Genomic DNA, 22,318 nt, shown 5'->3' with positions numbered 1-22,318 from the left:
ATCATAATGTGCCTCTGAGTAAATACATATGTCAGATATTTACTGCATCTACTCTACATAAGCAGTGGTACATTACTGTAACGATTCAGTCCACTGGAGGCGAGTGTAGTGAAGAACCCATGTGCAGTTTATTCACAAACGTGATCCAAAATACAAACATAAACCGAGACACAAACTTGACTTGACCAGGCATGAACAAACTAGACTCACCAACAGCAGGTTACATAATCAATACATCACAAGGCACAATGACAACATGATGCTACTTAAAAGCAAACAAGGAGGGTCACATGACAAGAACAAACCAATGGGAAACAAGACACATGACTAAGACAACCAATCAGAACATGACACAATAGGGCCTTTCGCACCACGGGAACCTTTTCATAGTACCAGAACTAATTGTGAAACTACCCCCTTTTTGGCGTTTTCGCACCGCCGGAACTGGATGCAATTTTAGTACTGGACTGCCTTTTTCGAGAACCAAATTAGCTCCTACTCCGGAGCAGGGTCTAACCAGCACAACTGGTACTAATCGTGACGTAAGTAGACATTGATTGGCCAAACGCGTATGAAAACGCCCTCACCTGCCATGATTTAAAACGCTGTGTAAACATACTGTAAACATTGTCAACTTATTTCGCAAGTATGGAGAACAGTGATAGATGGACGGACGCTGAAGTGCAGGCACTTGTAGCAAATGTAGCATTGCCAGTTGTCGTTGGAGATTCTTTGTCCTCCTTTCCGTTCTTTCAATTGCTTTACGTATACGTCGACTTTCCATGTCCATTATTGTGAAACCTGCAAGACACCACAAAAAAACAGCTCCAATCACAGCATCCTCCATCATCCTGTTGTTAATGTTGTTCTTTTTTGTTTCTGTTGTTGAACGCCACGCACAAATGACGTCGCTGTCGACCGGCTTACGTCTAACCAGCACAACTGGTACTAATCGTGACGTAAGTAGACATTGATTGGCCAAACGCGTATGAAAACGCCCTCACCTGCCATGATTTAAAACGCTGTGTAAACATACTGTAAACATTGTCAACTTATTTCGCAAGTATGGAGAACAGTGATAGATGGACGGACGCTGAAGTGCAGGCACTTGTAGCAAATGTAGCATTGCCAGTTGTCGTTGGAGATTCTTTGTCCTCCTTTCCGTTCTTTCAATTGCTTTACGTATACGTCGACTTTCCATGTTCATTATTGTGAAACCTGCAAGACACCACAAAAAAACAGCTCCAATCACAGCATCCTGTTGTTAATGTTGTTCTTTTTTGTTTCTGTTGTTGAACGCCACGCACAAATGACGTCGCTGTCGACCGACTTACGTCACTTCTTAGTACACACTCTCAGTGCGAATGCAACCCTTTAAATAGTACTGGGAAATAGTTTGCGCAAAATCGTCCCAGTACTTTAGTACTGTACATTTAATTCTGGAACTAAAGCGGTGCTAAAGGCCCTAATGAACAGAGGAACCAATAGCATGAATACATGAGGGCAAGGGAAGCAAAACACAAACAGGGACCATGACTAAACTCCAAAATAAAAGACATGAAAACATGAACAAGAAACAAAACCCAAACCCCACATTACATTTCCCCCCCCTCTAAGGGCGGCTCCAGATGCCCAAACAAAATCCAAAAAGTCCAGGAGGGTGGTGGAGTGGAGGCGGAACTGGGGGAGGGACGGAGGGCCAGGCCCGTGAAAAGGAACAGGACCTGGAGTGTGGAGCAATGGCGGGCTTGGAGCTAGGAGCAGTGGTGGACCAGGATCATGGGGCAGTAGTAGACTGTGGAACACTGGATGACCTGGGCCATGGATCAGATCCATAGAAGCATGGAGCCATGGCGGTGCAGGCAGAGCAGGGAGCCATGGCGGAGCAGAGACATGAACAGACCACTTGACTGAGACAGAACAAGCAGAGAGTTCTTGAATGGCCTCTTTGGCCGTGAAAGGACAGACAGTGAGTTCATGAACGGCCTCCATGGCCATATCAGGACAGACAGTGAGTTCATGAACGGCCTCCATGCTGTAACAGGACAGGCAGTGAATTCATGGACGGCCTTCTTAGTCATGACAGGGCAGACTGGGAGTTCGTGAGTGGCCTCTGTGGCCGTGACAGGGCAGACAGTGAGTTTGTGAACGGCCTCCGTGGCCGTGACAAGACAGTCTGTGGAGGAGGAGGTTCTGCAGCGGATTCATGCACAGGAAAGGCCCTTGGAGCAGACTCGTGGATAGGAGAGGGCTCTGAGACAGACTCATAGGCAGGAGAGGCCACTGGGGCAGATTCATGGACAGGAGAGTCCTCTTGAGCGCAGTGTACAGCCCACACGTTTAAAATGGCGACCGCCATTACAGTAAGGGCAGCAGAGGGTGGCAGGACCTCTAGGATGGTTGGGCTTGAGAGCACTGATGTTATGGGGATGCCCGCAGCTCGCACCGACATCAGAGGTGGGTCCATCACACTAGCTATCAGACCTTTCAGTCCAAGGCCAAGCTCCGCGTCCGACTCAGGCATGGCGGCCATATTGCAACGAAGCTCTTCAATGGCGGCCATATTGTGAAGAATCTCCTGAGTGACCGGCATGATGTGAGCAGCTCTGGCTTGGCAGACGTGACGTGAAGAGGACTTGGCGTAGCAGACATGATGGGAGCAGGCTCTGGTTTGGCAGACGTGACGTGAGCAGGCCCTGGGGTAGCAGACATGATGTTAGCAGACTCTGGCTTGGCAGACATGATGTGATCAGGCTTTGACTTGGTAGATATGACAGCAGTAAACTTTGACTTAACTGGCATGATGTGAGCAGGTCCTGGAGTAGCAGGCATGACGTGAGCAGGCTGTGGCTTGGCAGACATGACGTGAGCAGGCTTTGGCATAGCATGCATGACGTTAGCAGGCTTTGGCGTAGCAGACATGACGTGAGCAGGCTGTGGCTTGGCAGGCATGACGTGAGCAGACTTTTGGGAAGTGTCATGTTCCTTCTCCATGACACCCACAGTGAAAGCAGATCCACTCAACTGCAGAGCAAAGTCTATATACTGTTCTAGTGACCAGTGTGGGGTATTACGTGGCATGTCCTTACTTAAACCAAAACGAAAAATGTCCTTAAGGAACGTTTCATTAAAATCTACTTGGTGACAAAGCCCACAAAAGTCCTCCACATACTCCTCGATGGAGCGATTACCTTGTCGGAGGCGAACAATATGATCTGCTGGGTTCATTTTGATGGTCGTGTATTCTGTAACGATTCAGTCCACTGGAGGTGAGCGTAGTGAAGAACCCATGTGCAGTTTATTCACAAACGTGATCCAAAATACAAACATAAACCGAGACACAGACTTGACGAGGCATGAACAGACTTAACTAGGCATGAACAGACTAGACTCACCAACAGCAGTTTACATAATCAATACACGACGAGGCACAATGACAACATGATGGCTACTTAAAGCAAACAAGGAGGGTCACATGACAAGAACAAACCAATGGGAAACAAGACACATGACCAAGACAACCAATCAGAACATGACACAATGAACAGAGGAACCAATAGCAGGAATACATGAGGGCAAGGGAAGCAAAACACAAACAGGGACCATGACTAAACTCCAAAATAAAAGACATGAAAACATGAACAAGAAACAAAAACAGACTTGACGAGGCATGAACAGACTTAACTAGGCATGAACAGACTAGACTCACCAACAGCAGTTTACATAATCAATACACGACGAGGCACAATGACAACATGATGGCTACTTAAAGCAAACAAGGAGGGTCACATGACAAGAACAAACCAATGGGAAACAAGACACATGACCAAGACAACCAATCAGAACATGACACAATGAACAGAGGAACCAATAGCAGGAATACATGAGGGCAAGGGAAGCAAAACACAAACAGGGACCATGACTAAACTCCAAAATAAAAGACATGAAAACATGAACAAGAAACAAAATCCAAACCCCACATTACAATTACTAAATAAGCACAGAATTCAATATAATGAAAAATAGAAGAAAAAAAATGAAAGGCATTTTGTCACTTTGTAACATATTGCCTTGAGCCCAGGTTATTTTCTGACCCTGATGTGAATTCACATTGAAAGCAGATTTGATCAGTTGTCTTATGAAATCTTCAGAGGTCCCAGGAAAGCCGATGGGAGCTCAGGCGTCGGTAATTCATAGTGTCTGTCGTACCTCTCCAAAGTCCAAACACATGCACATCAAATCAGCGTGTCTTTTACATGTTCCTACTCTAAAAAATGGATTTAACTGGATTGAGCTCCAAAGGACGCGTTTTGATGGTTTTATGTATAGTTTCTTACCTTTACAAATACACCGCTGCTGAGGGAGCTGCAAACTCAAGGCCAAATTCAACCTGAGGGTTTATTATTAGGAAGTGGAGAAGAAGATGGTGGTTATTGGCGGTATGTTTCCCGTTCACCAACGCTTGGTTGACACTGACAGCAACACCACAGTCGCTCCAGAGTCCTCTGATTGTGAGGGGTAAGATGCTATATTTGATAATCATTTTACAAGAGAAAACTCGTCAGCAACTGCGTAATATTAGTATTTTTTTTGGATGGGCAATAAAGTTATTCTGACTTATGATGTGTAGCCTACTGTCACAATAGTGCACTCAAACAAAACGTGCATACTAAGTACATACTTGCTTGTCGTTATTAGAGAAATGTGTATTTCTAAAAGTGAAAAGAGGCTTAATTACAAATGCTGAATTTACTGCATTTATTGCGTCTTTCCTTTGTAATAGCAACGATTACAAAATCATTGGTCATGCAAAATCAATCAAACTGTTGTCCAAGGAATAATTACAGCTTGTCCTCCCGAGAGACCTCTTTTATGTTCCATAAACTCATCAATGGAAAATAACCTAGTACAATGTATTGTGCTTATCAACCTGCATGGAGACATCTAGTGGTGACAGCTGGTATTACATGTTATGGTATCCTCTGTTAAATAGATTTAGATTCTAGGAGAAATAAGAGCAGCATCTAAGATCATAAATACAATTTGACAAGATTTATAAAAGCAAATGTATTCAATTTTAAGAAACAAACATTTCAGTCATGCAACCCGAGTGGACAAATTGAAATAAACAGAATGTAATTCAGTCTAGCACTATTAGTGAATTATGTGTGGGAAACCCCATTCAGTTTTAACATGTGAATGCTCCCTCAGCTTTAACTTCCGTACTTTCCGCTGGGCTCAGACCATGCTGTTTGCCCTGAATGAGATCAACAACGGAAATTACATCTTACCTGATACTGAGCTGGGTTACGTCATCTATGACCAAAGCCGTAGTGGGAACACTCACCTTCCTGACAGGCCAGGACGAGGCTGTGCCCAACTACCGTTGTGGGGATGGACCCCCTCTCTCTGCTTTGGTGGGGGCAGGAGGCTCTGATCTGTCCATAGTCACAGCCAGGATACTCGGCCTCAACTATTTCCCACAAGTACCTTTCAACTACCACTGTATTTGGGGCAATGGCATGATACTCATTTATTGGTCCAGATTTATTACTTATCTATTACTATAAAAAATGTACTGACTTGAATATATTTCAAAATAATTTGGGGAGGGGGGGCATAAAAAAAGGGATACAGAATACAGTTGCCCTGATATCATAACGAAGAGAAAGCCTCATTAAATATATGAAATTCTTGAAAAGAAAAACTAATTTAGTAGTTTGGCATAATCTTTTGTTATTATTTGTTACAAATATTATTACAACAATTATTGTTTAAATTATATTTAAATTAATTATAAATTAAATGTATTTCTTTGTTTTGTCATGTGGGGCAACAAACAAGTAGAAGCATGCAAAAAACAAAACAAAACAAAAAAACAGGAAATTGTATTTTGGTAAATTGGTAAAAAAAAAAAAGGTAAATTTCTAAAAACTAAATAGTATAGTTTACAGTTAATAGTACTGAAATCTATCTATCTATCTATCTATCTATCTATCTATCTATCTATCCATACTACCATTCAAAAGTATCAGTAAGATATTGAGATTTTTTAGAGAAATTAATACTTTTATTAAGCATGGATGTATAAGGCTGTATATGCCGTGGCACATGCCCTGCATAACCTAGAGCACTGTAAACACGGGAGTGGTCCATTTGAGAATGACACGTGTGCTGACATTACCAAATTCGAGCCTTGGCAGGTACAACACACATGGACAGTGATAAGGTAAATTTCTAAAAACTAAATAGTATAGTTTACAGTTAATAGTACTGAAATCTATCTATCTATCTATCTATCTATCTATCTATCCATACTACCATTCAAAAGTGTCAGTAAGATATTGAGATTTTTTAGAGAAATTAATACTTTTATTAAGCATGGATGTATAAGGCTGTATATGCCGTGGCACATGCCCTGCATAACCTAGAGCACAGTAAACACGGGAGTGGTCCATTTGAGAATGACACGTGTGCTGACATTACCAAATTCGAGCCTTGGCAGGTACAACACACATGGACAGTGATGTGTTTTGTTTAATCTTCAATGTCTCATTTATAACTACCCTTGTGGTCTTCTTTTAGCTGATGTACTACTTGAAAAATCTCTGATTCACACCGGAGAGGAGATATACTTCAATAATGGCGATGTAGACGGCTTTTATGAAATCTTAAATTGGCAGAGTGATTCAGAAGGAGGGATTACATATAACCACAATGGTTACTACAACAACACAGTTGCTCCTGACGAGAAGTTGATCTCTCTAAACAAATAATAGATTAATGAGACCAAAGACTGTAAAAGGTGCTATCTTTATTAATAAACTGCATATTTGAAGTTCAAACAACTACATTCTCTCCTGACAAATGTTTCAAACTGCATTCTGTGACACAACAACAGCAGTATTTGTAAAATGATAGTGGGTTTGGTTGTCCGCCATGACACTCGCTGTGAGAAATGCTGCAAGACGAGTGATAGAAATGGTGAAATACTTGGTTAGTGATAACCTTCCTCTGCTCCATTGTGTTCCTTGGTGAGACTTAGATGTGGTCTTGCATGACCAGCCAGGTGGCTTTGGTCATAGGCTTTGCTCTGAGCCTCTCCTCACTAATGGGCAAATCTGCTCTGCTCATGCTGAGAGCCAGAGCCGTAAAAGCCGTCAAAGCTGCTGTCAAAGCAGCCAAAGCAGCAGCAGCGGCATCTGAGCAGAGTCCCGACACTGCCATCATCACCCCAGCTATTCCTCAGAAGAATGACATAGACCCCATACATCCCAGGCACCAGAGGGTGATAATGATAGTGTGCACCCTGATCCAAGTGGTGGGTTGCACCGTGTGGCTGATTCTGATGCCGCCACACCCCGTAAAGAACACAGCCGTCCAGAACATCAAGATTATCCTGGAGTGCGACCCTGGAAACATAATTTTAATCTGCTCTATTTTTGCTTATGACATTCTTTTGGCTGTGCTGACTTTTGCTTTTGCTTTTGTGGCATGAAAGTTGGAAGACCACTTTAACGAGGGCAAGAGCGTGACCTTTGGCGTGCTGGTGTTTTTCATCGTTTGGATCTCCTTCGTGCCCGCCTACCTGAGCACGCGGGGGAAATTCATGGTGGCGGTGCAAATCTCCGCCATCTTAGCTTCCAGCTTCGGCCTGCTCACGTGCATCTTCATCCCCAAGGTCTATGTGCTGCTTATCAAACCAGAGAGGAACAAAGAGGAACTCATGATACCCCGAGCCAAATCATGTGACACTGCCACCACCAGCAGCTCCGCTAACGCCAATGGAACCACCGTATCCACTGTGTCTCTAGATGACTGAAGCCAGTCCCCAAAAACTATCTACTGTGTCACTGTGAATGTAGAAGTCTTATTATATCGGACTTTGCCATATTTCCAGGATCTTTAATATAAATTTAGATACCAGATCTTAAACAGAATAGGAATAACATAAAAGGGCTTTTAAGTGGGTTGTATCATTTTTTTTCATGTCTACTTATAATAACATTTGTTTTCATAATTTTTCATTCTACATACACCAATTATGTTTCAAATTGTCAAGGAAAAATGTATTCCTATTTTTTGTGATTTTATTTTTGGTACTTTAAACAACAGATACACTATAGAAGAGAAAAATAATAAAATAAAGACAAGGGAAAAAGATTCCTCATGTTATGACCCCTTTAAAAGAGCAAAATTTGCACTCTGGGATATTTTTATGACTGTAGCTTAGTTGTTCAAATTACATGAAAACTGACTACAAAATAAAACATCTTTTCAGAGGCAAATTTTAGTCTTAAAAGGATGACAAATAAAGTGGTAAATGTAATGCTGATGTCTGACAGCAGGTGGAAGCATTGAAAGTTCATAAACTGAGATCTCTTTCCACTGGAGATGACACAATACATTAAACTGTTCTATTTGTTATATACAGTAAAAGAGTTATTGTAATAGTTTTGCTAACATACAATGAAGTATATTTTTGTGAAAATTCTGTAAACTATGCTGTTAATTGATTTGTGAATTTAGATTAGACTGTGTGTGTTAGGAAGCATCATGGATTCATCAAATGTGAACTGTTTAGCTCACTTCTGAACAGGACTACTGAGGCCTTCATTGCATTGCTTGTAAACAGTATTAATAAAAACATATGTGTTGCTTTGTCTCTTTGCTTTATCTTTTTCATAAAATAAAATTACAAGAATGTCCTGTTTTAAAATGCTGTTTTTATTTTATTGTTTCAGTTACCAGACACTATGTGACAGTGTGACTTCATTAATAATTTGGTGATTAAATCCCCCACAGACTCTTCACAGTTCCTGCTGTAAAGAACATTTGTTCATTTTGTATTATTTATTTATTTAACACTTGGTGTTTAGAAAAAGCAGGGAGTATAAAATAGACACAGCCGAGTGCAAGTCTCCTAAAGAAAAAAAAGACTTAACATTTAAAAACATAAAGTGGGGTTTAAAATGTCTGGAACCACATTGAAAGTGATTTTCGAGCCCCGGTCCCTTTAATCGCCAATGCAAAAGTGTCCTTTCGATTCGATCTAGGTGCCCCCTGACTGCGGATTCTAGGGCTGGTAATATAATTTTTATGATAACACTTTATAATAACTTCCATTAATAAATAAGTGTTAATGGGTTGTTGACGTGACATGGCCTTTTCACTGTCCCACAAGATAAAAATGAATAGAATAAATAGCTTTCTATTTTTAATATTCTATCAACTTGTTTATCTTTGTGTGTGTTTGTATGTATGTATGTGTGTGTGTGTGTGTATATATATATATATACACACACTGTATATATATATATATGTGTGTGTATGTATATATATATGTGTGTGTGTGTATGTGTGTACAAACAACATGTACGTTGTTTTTTTTTGGTGTTTGGCTGTTTGGCTTTAAAAAATTTTATATACATTTTTTAAATTTAAATTTAGTGTTATGTTAGAATCATTATTATACTCATACCTTTTGTTCTTTAATATTTTGAATTGTTTTTAGCTTTATTTTTTGTTTTTCATTTAAATGTTAATTTTTTAAATATTGTTGTATGCATGTGTCATTTTTATTTAATTTCTTTATTTTTAAAATGTGTATAAGTAGTATTTATAAAGTTTTAGCTTTTAGTTTTGGATCTGTTTTTAGTTGTTTTAATACTACAATTGATTGCTTCTGTTGTCCTCATTTCCTTGCTACGTGTACTGCGTTAGGCTAACCGAGACTTGTCATTTGCACTTATATATTGTTGCTCTTTTGTTAGTTTTGACTGCTTTTATTGTCCTCATTTGTAAGTCACTTTGGATAAAAGCGTCTGCTAAATGACTAAATAAAATTAAATAAATAAATAAATCATTAACAAACATTATATAATGCTTAATGGATCATTAATTATATTATATTCAAAGAGTTAGAAACGTGAGATAATGTGCTTGTTAATGTTTGCTGATACACTTATTAATAACGTTCAAACAAATCATTATTTAATGTAAGTTAAAATACTTACAAATGTCATTAAACCTTCAATTCCATATGATCAAGCACTTGATCATTTCAAAATGATTAAAAGCTTGTGTTAATGGGTTGTTGACGTGACATGGTCTTTTCACTGTCCCACAAGATAAAAATGAATATAATTAATATTGTCGTTATTTAAAATGCAGTAAATGGTTAAACATTTCTTTGTCCTACATGGATCTGTTGTTATAAAAGCTGCAGTGTTATTTGATTTTTTTAAGAAAGAAAAGCATAAAAATGTACAATGTACAATGTACAAATTTAAAAATAAATACCTCTGGCACTGTACAAGTGTCTATTTTGGTAAATGGCAATCATTTTTTTCATCCATACATTTCGGAAAGCGTAGGAACTTGATACATTTTGTCTCTGAAAACCATGTCCTCTGGTGTGACACCATATCTTGATTTGAAATCGGTCAATTTCTAGAGAAAACTTAATTAGTTGAAGGACTCCATTCATGATCATGTTACTGAAGCCCCCTGTGAAGCCCATGAGCAGATGGTACATTTTTCTCTCAGAATTGTTCAAATATTTAACTTTTTTGGAACCACTACAAAAGTTTTACTTTTTGTTGTCCTTTGATGTGACACCCCTAAATTATATACAGTGGGTACGGAAAGTATTCAGACCCCCTTAAATTTTTCACTCTTTGTTATATTGCAGCCATTTGCTAAAATCATTTAAGTTAATTTTTTTTCCTCATTAATGTACACACAGCACCCCATATTGACAGAAAAACACAGAATTGTTGACATTTTTGCAGATTTATTAAAAAAGAAAAACTGAAATAACACATGGTCCTAAGTATTCAGACCCTTTGCTCAGTATTTAGTAGAAACACCCTTTTGATCTAATACAGCCATAAGTCTTTTTGGGAAAGATGCAACAAGTTCTTCACACCTGGACAATTATGTTAATTATAATTTCATATTAAATAAATATCACTAAATGAAAATGTGTCTAACAATGAAGATTGTTCTCTCATGCTATATATGTATTATTAAGAGTTTTTTCCCCTTAATTTTTACTATGTCACACCATAGGACAAATGTATGGTACAGTTCAGTAAAAACGCAGTGAAAGAATTGACGAAGTTAGTGACCCTTTATATTTTCTCAAAGATCAGACGTCACACTACATAAATATATGCATTTCTTTTTCATCAGTTATATTCAGGCCAATAGTGCCACCTGTTGGCGCAGTTTTGTAAGTTAGAGAACAACTTTTTTTATGTCGCGATCACGAGAAATTAAGTCATTATAACGAGAAAACAACTCTCGTTATGTCGATATAACGAGAAAATTAAGTCGTTATAACGAGAAAACAACTCTCGAAGAAGGAAAAAAAAAATCATGCATGGCCGCTTAGAACTTCCGTAAGTAACAACAAATGATATTTAATTATATGATATAATTAATATCATGTTTTTAAATATGATGGCTTCATTCTAAACATGGTGATTATCTCTAATATGGACACCCAACATAATATATGATATTTACCATCTGAATCTAACCATGTCATGTCAACAAATGGAAAAGTCAGCCATCTATTCATTATCATGTTAATTACTGTGCGCCTTTAGCCCCAACAGCAGGGGCACTTTTTACCCCAAATACCATACTTTTACATATTCTTTCATTATTAAAATCTGTTGCTTTAATTATCTTAAACAAAACTGAAAATTGTTAAGACCTTTGTCTCAATATATATGCTTTAATTTTAGCGATTCTAATTTGCTACTTAAATCTACAACATTTAAAAAAACATAAAATATGAGATCAAGTAAGCACAGAATCAACTTTGCACTGTCGTGCGCGTTCGTGTCAAGGATCAGACAAATATACACGTGCATCTTGAAAAGCGGATGTTTTGGAAAGTGCTAAGCTAAGTTTCATCTAGTGGTTTAGATGAAAATAAAATCAAAGGCGCCTTTTACCCCGGAGTGCCTTTAGCCCCATTGTACCCTACTGTTTTATTAAATTAACAAGTATTTTCTTTTTAAAATGTTTTTCCCCTGTTTATTTATGATTCAAGGAATATCCTGTTTAATGATATACTGAAGAGTAGTATACTAATATAAGTGTTGAGGCAATAAAAAAATGTTTTGCACCAAAATTACAATTTATTATGTCTTTAGCAAGCATTTAGCTAAACTTAACCAGCCACCCTTTACACAAACCAAAGCCCATAAAGATACTAAATGATTAGTAATCGTTTATAAACATTTACAAATGATGAATAGTTTCAACTTTAGATTGGCTACTGCAAAAAACATGAACAAATGATTAATAAATGAATAGTAAAGATGAGTGAATAGGGTAAATTCAGGTCTTTCGGGACACTTTTTGCCATTGAGATGACTGCTCATAAAGTTATTAATGATTAGTAAACATTTATAAACATTTGCGGATGATGAATAGTTTCCACTTTAGATTGAGTACTGCAAAAACATGAACAAATAATTAATAGCTTATTTGTTAAGATGTGTAAATAGAGGTCTACACAACAAACAAAGACCAACAAATGAAGATCATCATTTGTTAGCATTTCAATTTACATTAAATAATCATATGTTAATCATTAGGTAATGTTTAGTAAGTTCATTAGGAAACATTAACAAGAACATTATCTCATATTTCTAGCTATGTGAATATATATTAACTAGCTAATGATTTATAAATGAAAGTTATTATAAAGTGTTACCATTTTTATTTATCACATTAGACAGTTAACAAAATACAAGCTTGTTCATCCACTATATCGTCTTACATAAAGACCAAAGTTTGTGCATCCTAAGAATTAACAATATTTACGATGTTGTATCAGAGAGAAGGAGTGTGCATGGTTCACTTACTGCCACTTGCCACTCTAGATGCCTTGTGGAGTGATGAAATTTTTCTATAATTGGACGTGTAACAACACACCCTCAGTGAGGAATAGCCCAGAGTGTCTGAGGAAGACCTTTGTAGTCTATCTGTGTGTGTATGCCTGGTAACTGTGGTTGTGGTGTAAACAAAATACTTGAATATGGTCTTGGCAGAGAGGCCAAGTGCCCATTCAACTTTGGACTGACCACTGAAAACACTGAGCACTGATAAACGCAAACCTACTGACCTGTCAAGGTATGATTTTAATCATTCATCAGGTATTTGTGAACAACCCGTTAAAGGGGTGAGATTAATAATGGATGCGATCCAATGGGAGGTGTTAGGATGCATGCACTTGCTACTATTTTGGAGGGTGGGATTCATGTCAAGGGTTGCCCTTCAGTTCACAGTGAATGTGTGGGGTTTCTTCTCCAACCTGTCAGATACTGAATACTGTGCACGCGGATGTGTATGTTTATGATATATGAACTGAGTCAAAAATATATATCTAAAGGTTAAGAGTTGTAAGAGTATTCAGGATGGTGTTCAGGAAGGTCAAAGCACAAAGGTTGAGATGTGTGTTCGGCAGTCTTAAAATGTACTTAATAAACCTTTTATTTCACTTATGTACACATCACAAGTCTCAAAAAGCTCATTTTGCACAATACACTAAACTCTATTTTTTAACCTGAGGTAAAGGCCTGTTTTAATCGTATTCACACTCTATGTTTGGCTAATCAAATATAGTTTATATATGGTAATCAGTCAATGAGAAAACTTAGATATGCATGTTATTTTGTAACTGATGTTCAAAAAATAAAAAACCTAGCTGATCTCAAGGGCACCTTTGCTTTACTTTGTGATGACTGTTAAAAATAAATTCAATAATCATCCATCAAGCTCAAGTCCCATCAACTGACAGGATGGGAATGAATCAGAGTTTAAAAAAGCACACCCACTTACAGACACATTATTTACCAAGCAGATAATCATCATCAATAGATTGTTGGCTGGGCAGTTAGTTTGTGCTGCTCTATGCTGACAGAAACTGCTGAGAGGTTCTGAGAGACCTCCATTAACACTTACACCATCTCTATATTAAATGTTTTTCAGGTGGGCTAAATGTCTAGATAAAATGGAGGCAGAACGAGATATGACAGACGACAGTGACAAATGTTTCAGAAGTTCAAAAGTGCCCTACAGGTGAGAAAATCATGATCAGATCTAACATCTGCTGCAAATTCAATATTGTTGAGCTAACTCTCATAGTGTTACATTATGACATCCAATCAAGTATTTATTACGCATCAGGTTCAGATGCATTATAACAATATGCATTCCTGAAAGGATGCCATTTGCACATTTTTCTGGTGTTTGTGCTAAAAGGTATCTGGTCCATAAGATGCCTTTTGAGATGCTTTCATTCCACAGAGAGACAGATGAGTAGCTAGAGCTGACAGCACTCTGTCATGGCAGATTAGTTTAAAAAAAATCTCTCTTTGTCCAGCAGGAGGAGCTGCCCATTGATGGTCATTTTCACTTACTCTTCATTCATTGTTGTTGAAGTGATGTGATTTGACAGCTGCATGGCAGTCATTTCACTCCTTCCTCTCTCTTTGAGAGAAACTGACAGAACAAAGACTTTTACGCTGAGCAGTTACACATCATATTGAATTACTGAGGCTGTAGAACACAGTGACAGCAATATCACTTTATCACCTTAAAACAGTAAAATTCAGTTTATTGTAGTGTTTGCTGAATTTATTGTAAATTTGCAAATAATATTTTTGTTTTGTTTTAAAATAAAATTCAAAATTGTCTCTTAATCTTGTGCCTCATACAGTATGGCGAAAACGTCTCCATTAATGTTTCTTGTCTCGTTAAAATCAATTATGAATTTACATGAATCATGTAAAATAGCCTATATTTTACATTCAATACGGAAAAATTTTACTAAAAAAGTTGAGTAAGGCTAGTTTGCGTCTTTGGATAATATTTTGCTGTTCAACTTTTAAAACAGTTGACAAGTGTTAAGGCCTAAATGTTTAGCAAGATCTTCAAACTCTTTGTTAGAATTGGCTTCAGTAAAGCCTCGATTTGATCTCATTTTGACGCGATCACTGACCGCTGAGGTAGTCCAAATAAAAATGTAACTTTAAAACCTGTTAAAATTGATAAACTTTTGGCCATTTGAATATTGAATTAATTTCTGCCCGCTGTTAAAAATGATATAATTCTCTAATGATTCACTCTCGTGAGTCGGTTGTTTTAAATGAAACGGACAAGCAAAGCATTAATCGGTTTGCGATTCAGTTACAGACTTTCTCATGCTCTATGTTATTTGGAAGGGTTTGTTAAACGTTAAACTAGTAATAATGCGATCAGTGCTTGAAGTGGACCAGTACGCAACGGTACGCAGTACCGGCACTTCAATATTTTAGTCTTTAGAGTACAAGCACTTTTTCATGCATACCGGCACTTCTGACATGTTGCCGGTGTTCTGACAAATAATGCTACCTATTAGATTATGCTACCAACACTGTATAAGCGTCAGTGTCTGGGTGATTAGAAATGACACTATAAAGCACACTACCCAGGAGGTCATTTGAAACCAGTAAACTTCTGGAAATTTCAAGATTCCAGTAAGGGAATGCATTAGTAATAAGTAATAAGTTCAAAACAGCGCTAATGCAAAGAAAACACGGACGATTTCATCAGAGATGGCAGAGAGAATAGTGACTCGTGTCCAGATGGTAGTAAATTATTATTTTTATTTGACTTAAAAGCACGAGTGTTTTATAATGAATGCCAGCTGAAGGTGTTTAAGAGTATGCGCTGGACAGTGGTTTAGTTATTCTGAATGGATCTGTATAGTAGCATGTACAGTAAAGATAAGGCAGCAGTTTTAGTGGTCTTTTGATGCCTCCCTGTGGTTCTGTTTGGTATCACCGCTTAACTGGTGCTTATTTATATTAAAAATGCTCTAGACAACTTTCTTTCTTTCGGTATTATATACATACATCGGGAATTACCGGCACTTCTTTTTTTCCACTTCAAGCACTGAATGTGATACAAAAAGAATTGAACACAGAAAACAAGGAGCACTGGATGGAGGGGAATATTAACCCCTAAAACATTCAAACCGAAGCAAATCAGTGACATAACTGTACTGAAACATTTTGGAAATGGACCATGCCTCCAGACTCCCCAAGAAAATGGGGGTAACCTATACGTGTTTACTTGATGAGGGCCTCTGCCTTATTACTGAAAAAGGCTAGAAACGGCCCTGGTAAGTGTATGTGTATAATATGTCATGTACACAGTTCTTTGTGGTCTTTTACTTCATGATTGTTTACTACTTGTGTTTTAACATTTGTTTTAGCAAATGTCTTTCTTACAAATCAATCCATTGGCCTATAATGTTTGCAGTTATTACGTATATTAAAAAGTTACTGGCCAATTGCTGAGTAAATCTGTTTTATTTACTAACCAAATCCTTGGAGAGTGTTAATTTAGGGCCGTGCATGGAGGTGAGAAATGGTGCAGAATGAATCTAAAAATGTGTGTGGAAAGAACTGGAGCCTGTGAACAGCTGTTTTGTCTGGTTAGAATGGCACACTGGAGTAATTAGACACCAGATTGTCAGGAAAGCTTTGCTACACAGTGGCTGAGAAGAATCTGTTTACCATTCTAGAATGGAAGGACCGGGCTTTGAGCATTTGTATACACAGAGAGAGAATTGTATTCCTTGCTCCTTTTCTTTCTTTCTTTCTTCTCGTACCATCTCTGATGCCTCCTCATGTGCACTAATTATGGAAACTGCTGTGTTTTTTTCTGCTCTGCATATCCACTAGAGATAAAGCTGTTCCCTTGGCTCTTTTAGATAAGAGGCAGTCATCATTCCATTATTTCTCCCCCCTTTCATTTTAATCTCCAGCCTTCACAATTGAAATAAAATCACTTGGCTGAATGAGAGCCCTTGGGACCAAGACAATTATATTTGAAGCTCTCCTGGCTGTGACTCAGAATGATTTGGTTTGATGAATTATATCAGACTAAGTAACCTATTTGACCCCTACTCAAACAGCACAGTGTGTGTGTCTGTGTGTTAAAGAAGAGAACATGACCAGTCATTTTAATGCCAAACAGCGAAAACTATAGTGTTGACCCCAGAGCCAGAGTACAGGGACAGACCACAGATAAATCACAGTAAGTTCAATATAAAAGAAATGGATTTCAACACATTTTAATCTAGAAGATTTTCTGTTTAGCCCCACTTAATTCTAACTTCAATCAAGATTTAACAGCAATCCCTCCTTCTTCATCAGTTATTCAGTCTTTATCTTTTTTATTATCATGGCTCAAGTTATTGCTCACAAATTTATCTTTCATCCCTGCTCTCCTGTTGTATTTCACAGTCTCTTCTCCCTCATCATTGCTTCATTTCCCGTCTCTTTCATTACAATATTAAAGTGATGTATAGTTTTACTCTCAGGATGAAAAACATCTTTTAATATGACGAAATAGCAGGATATTAAACCATATAGCTGTCTGTTCTGTGCAGGATTGTGCTACTTTCAGGATGCAGAACTGTAGCTTTAATTATAATAATTAATCAGATGGAATAGCTAAACTGGCACATTTACAGAAATGTACAAATTTACCACTCGTTTGTAAATCTAAGCTAATTACAGCAAAGTATACTTGTGTGGTTATAGTTCATTCCATTATCAATAGATTCAAACTTTGGTTTCAATATTTATTTTTATTTGTATAATACATCCATACATACACTACCTTTCTTATGCTCACCAAGGCTGCATTTATATTTAACTATATATAATTTTACTCAATAATATTGATATTTAATACAGAAAAAACATAATACAGTGAAATATTATTACAAATTTAAAATAGCTGTATTCTGTTATAAGTTAATATGTTTTAAAATAAAAAATATTACAGTATTTTTAGCAGCCAGTGTTCAGCATCACATGACGCTTCAGAAATTATTCTAATATGCTGATTTAATGCTCAAGAAACTATTATTATTATTTTTATCATTGTTGAAAATAATTGTATCACAGTTTCCACAAAACTTTTAAGCAGCACTTTTTTTCCAGGATTCTTTGATGGGAAAAAAAGAAGATTTATTTGTAGTTAATCATTTTTGTAACATGATTAATTAATTTTATGAACAAAGTAATAGTCTTTACTTATATTTTTGATCAATTTAATTAGTCCTTGCTGAATAAATGTAAAGTATGTGTTTAGCATGTTTAGAATGTTTTTTTTTCTTATTGACCTCAAACTTTTAAATGGTAGTGTTTAATATGTTCTTTATAATACACATATTTTCTAGAATAATGTGTAAAGTGACTGTGGAAGTGAATGGAACTTTAGATTTCTTTAGATTAGTCTCTGGGGCCATATACATTTTCAAAGCTGGTCTACAATGTGACTGTTTGGTTTTTGTTTGCATGTGTGAGTTTATTTGTGATCTATGTTATGTTTTCTGTCATAGTAACAGGCTTCACGATAGCATTTGAGCAATGGCACAGCAACTTTAGCAGAGTCAGCTCTGTAATACCGGGTGCAGATGTCGTAACCTCTGTTGATGGATGTATGGAGACATAATGGTTACCAGTGGAGGAGGAGTTTAGTTACCTTGTCTGGAACGAGTAACTCAAATGGTCATGAATACTTTCACCTCTGCCCCTATATATGAGTATTCCTGTGCGTGAGTGCGTAATTTTCAGCATATTATTTCACACTCGCCCATAGCGTGAGAGGAGTCCAGTATGCTTCAGACATGAATGACAGCATTCGCACCTTTGTCATCGGCCCAAAGACTGACCTAGCCGTGCTCCGGTTTCCTCTCCACGGCACATCTAAGGTCCACTCGGCGGGGTTTTGGTTTCTTCAGCTTCTCTTTCTGCTAGCTCTCACTTTCCATCTCACAAACCAAAAACCCACACGCATATACTCTTAACCCCAATCATCAGCCAGACCAGTATCAATTATCAATTACCTGTATCAATTATTAAGCCTTGAGAATAGCACTCATCTTTAGAGTTACTCTAAAATTCATATTTGATTACCCATTAATTCCTAAGTGATTGTGACTCATCAACATTAGCAAGGTGATACTCAAGCTTATTGAGAATAATGTATATATATACATTATATGCTCAACATACGGGTTTGTGCTAGGCACTTGCTCACATCTCAACTCAAGAAAGTCACCCAATTGTTTTTGCATTTTGCTATTTTTCCTGTGTTTTTCTGGTATCAGTGTTGGCACACCTCTGACAATAGATTTGATGGACTCAGAGAACTTCGATCACTTGTGTTTGCGCCCATTGGCATGTATGCTGGCACATTGCTGAAATTGATTAAGAGAGCCTGTCTTGGGACATCCTTTCCTGTTACCTTCAGGTGAGAGACTTTCAGGTTGCTTTCAAACTCCTCAAGCTTGAAATAAGGTGCCATACTCCTCTAAAGTACTTGAGAGGACATTTATCGACTTTTTTTTTTTGTGCTGATAATCAGGAGGATTCATTTTCATGCTGGTTTTGGTGGCAGGGAAAGACACATTTCTGGGGAAGCAAGCAATTTGCTGAATGATTTCCATATTTATCTCATTTGGACCCTTGAGGTAAGCATGAATTGATTAAGTAGATTACTTTAAGATTATATTACCTAGTTTTATAAACGACCCAAAGGGCCATTCAAGTGTTTTTAATTGCTTCAAACTGAGCGTTTTAAAAGATGCTAAGGATCCATTTCATTTTTTTTAGAAAGCAGATGTTCAGGTGTGTGACTGTGTGAAAGTGAATAGGTTGCAAGTTACAGCATTCTTAAAATGTCTTATGAGGCTTATCAATGCTGCAGTTGAGAATGATACCATCAAAGTACCAAGCCACAGAGCTCTCCTAGTAGTAAAACTGCTGGTCTTATGGCATCAGAAATTGTGCACAGACCCCGAAGACTATTCAATATGGTTAAATATAGAAAGTCAGTGTTTTAAAAGGTTACCATTTTAATGATAGCTTTAACTTTCTGTTTGTTTGGTGAGTGTAAGCTTCAGTGAGCTTCATCAGAGCATCCGCAGTCAACCTAAGAGGAGATTATGAGATCTTGTTGGGACCCGCTGGGTGCCGACCTGTGAAAGTAGAGCCTATGAAATGGCTTGATGATTGCAATTTTCTTTCCTGTCTGTGAGACATACTGAAGCCCTGAAGCCCCCCCCCCCCTTTTAAGTAGTCTTTATGTTGCACACCATACTTTGCCAAAAATTGTTGCTTAGGCAGGTTTATTCTTACTTTAGAGCATTTTACAGGGGTGCATGAAATACACTACCGTTCATAAGTTTTGGGTTGGTAAGATGTTTTTGGAAGAAGTCTCTTATGCTCATTAAGGCTGGTTTATTTTATAAAAAAATACTGTAAAAAAAACAGTAATATTAAATATTATTACGACTTAAAATAGCTGTTTTCTATTTGAATGAGATATATAATATCTAATATATCAATATATTGATGATTTGGTGCACAAGAAAATAATTCTTATTATCATCATTGCTGAAAACAGTTGCTTAATACATTTGTTCAAATTGATCTTTTTTTTCTCAGGATTCTTTGACGAATAGAAAGCATTTATTTATATAGAAGTCTTTTGTAATATTCTAAATTACTTTTGATCAATTGAATGTGTCAGGCCCTTTTTTGGCTAATTTCCTGTCCTGATTATTTCATTTAGTTCTTTAGTTTCCACCTGTATTTGTTGATTGGATTTCAGGTGCGTTTAATTTACTCCCTTGTTATGTCTGGTATTTAAATTGTAGTCTGTCAGATGTTTTTTGGTTGAGTCTGAACGTCATTACCTGTTTCCTCTGTGTGTTTTCCTTGTTCAATGTTAAAGAATAAAAGCATGCGTCATCGTAAATTCCCCTCCGTTTCCTCGCTCCTCCCCCGAGTGAGCGTGACAGAAGACTTGACCACAAAACGTTTACTGCTGCTGTGGGGTTTGCGACAGGGCGGTCTGAGGTTGGAGCGATATGTGGAGGGTTTCCTCAAGCTCTCTAACCGGATGAGCTGGCACGACGCCGCTCTTGGTGCGTGCTTCCTGCTGGGGTTGGATGACGAGATAATCCGCAGCGATCTTCCGACGGGTAATTTTCCTTTGCTCGAGCTGATTAATCTTGTGCTGTTCAGATTTGGAAGTGGAGGAAGTAAAGAAACTTCCCAAGTCTCGTCATCCAACTCTCGCAGGAACGCGCCGTGTCTCCCCAGCTCACCCCACGTCGAAAACCTCCATATACCTCTCCAACGGCTCCTACCGCCTGCCTAACCACAAATTCCCCGCGGTCCTCCGAAGCTCCATCGTGGTCCTCAGTCCAGGAGCGCCGGCCGCTCAGAAGTAAAGATGGTCGGCCTCTCAATAGATAAGCTCGCCGGCTTCGCCATTGTCAAGCCCACCGGGTGCGGCTCTCACAAGCCCGCCGGCCACCATTGACGCAAGCCTGCCGGTCACCGCAACTACAAGCCCACCGGCTGCCCAGTTCCCCCATAACCTAAGGAGGAGGATGAAGAGAACAGGACTGTTCTCTGCCTTAATCCTAACCCCAGAGCTTGCTCCAGTGTCGGCTCCAGCCCCAGAGCGTGTTCCAGTGCCAGCTCCTCGAAAGCGCCTTGCTGTGCCTGCTCCTCCAGAGCGCCCTACCTGTTCCGCCACGGCGCCCGGATCTGGGACCGCCTTGGGGCATCCCGTCCCGTCCAAGTCTGTCTTTGGGGATCGCCAAGGTGCCCACCCTCCCACCCCTTTGATGTTTGGCACGAGGACGCGCCTTCCGGAGGGGGGCTTCATGTCAGGCCTGTGTTGTGTTTTGTTCCCCATGTGCTCCCTGTGTGCCAGTGTTTAGCCCTTTTTTTAAAAAAATATATATTTTTATTTTTTTATTATTTTTTATTTCCTGTCCTGATTTATTTTATTTAGTTAATTAGTTTTCACCTGTGTTTGTTGATTGAATTTCAGGTGCGTTTAATTTACTCCCTTGTTATGTCTGGTATTTAAAGCGTAGTCTGTCAAATGTTTCTTTGTCGAGTCTGAATGTTGTTACCCGTTTCCTCTGTGTGTTTTCCTGGTTCATTATAAATTCCCCTCCGTCTCCTCGTTCCTCCCCCAAGTGAGCGGGACATTAATATGTTAGTCAACAAAATGTAATCATTTAAAATGTAAATTTAAAGTAAACTTAATTTGACAATATTACAAAGTGCACTTTTTTAAAAGTGTACTGAAGTGTAAGAAACAGTCATGAAAGAGTGCTTTCTTTAAGTACACTTAAGTGGCCATATTTCAATTTCATATTTAATGTTTTCTGCAAGTAATTATTATTATTATTTTTTTATATATATAT

General features: G+C 38.1%; 1 protein-coding gene and 1 pseudogene across 1 annotated transcript in view; both read left to right on the top strand.

The window, feature by feature from the left end:
- Positions 1-4,274: 4,274 nt before the first annotated feature.
- Positions 4,275-7,822, top strand: LOC107571205 (vomeronasal type-2 receptor 1-like; annotated as a pseudogene).
- Positions 7,823-14,073: 6,251 nt separating this feature from the next.
- The window catches only part of LOC107571209 (voltage-gated potassium channel subunit beta-1), a 142,886-nt gene continuing 134,641 nt past the window's right edge, over positions 14,074-22,318 (top strand). Inside the window, exon 1 of the mRNA XM_016257509.1 lies at positions 14,074-14,103. The gene's annotated coding sequence lies outside the window, so the exon portion shown is untranslated. The remainder of the gene's footprint in view (positions 14,104-22,318) is intronic.

This window comes from Sinocyclocheilus grahami, unplaced genomic scaffold, assembly GCF_001515645.1.
Source record: "Sinocyclocheilus grahami isolate Dianchi unplaced genomic scaffold, SAMN03320097.WGS_v1.1 scaffold1565.1, whole genome shotgun sequence".
Classification (NCBI taxonomy): domain Eukaryota; kingdom Metazoa; phylum Chordata; class Actinopteri; order Cypriniformes; family Cyprinidae; genus Sinocyclocheilus; species Sinocyclocheilus grahami.
This window is presented reverse-complemented; position numbering and strand designations above follow the sequence as displayed.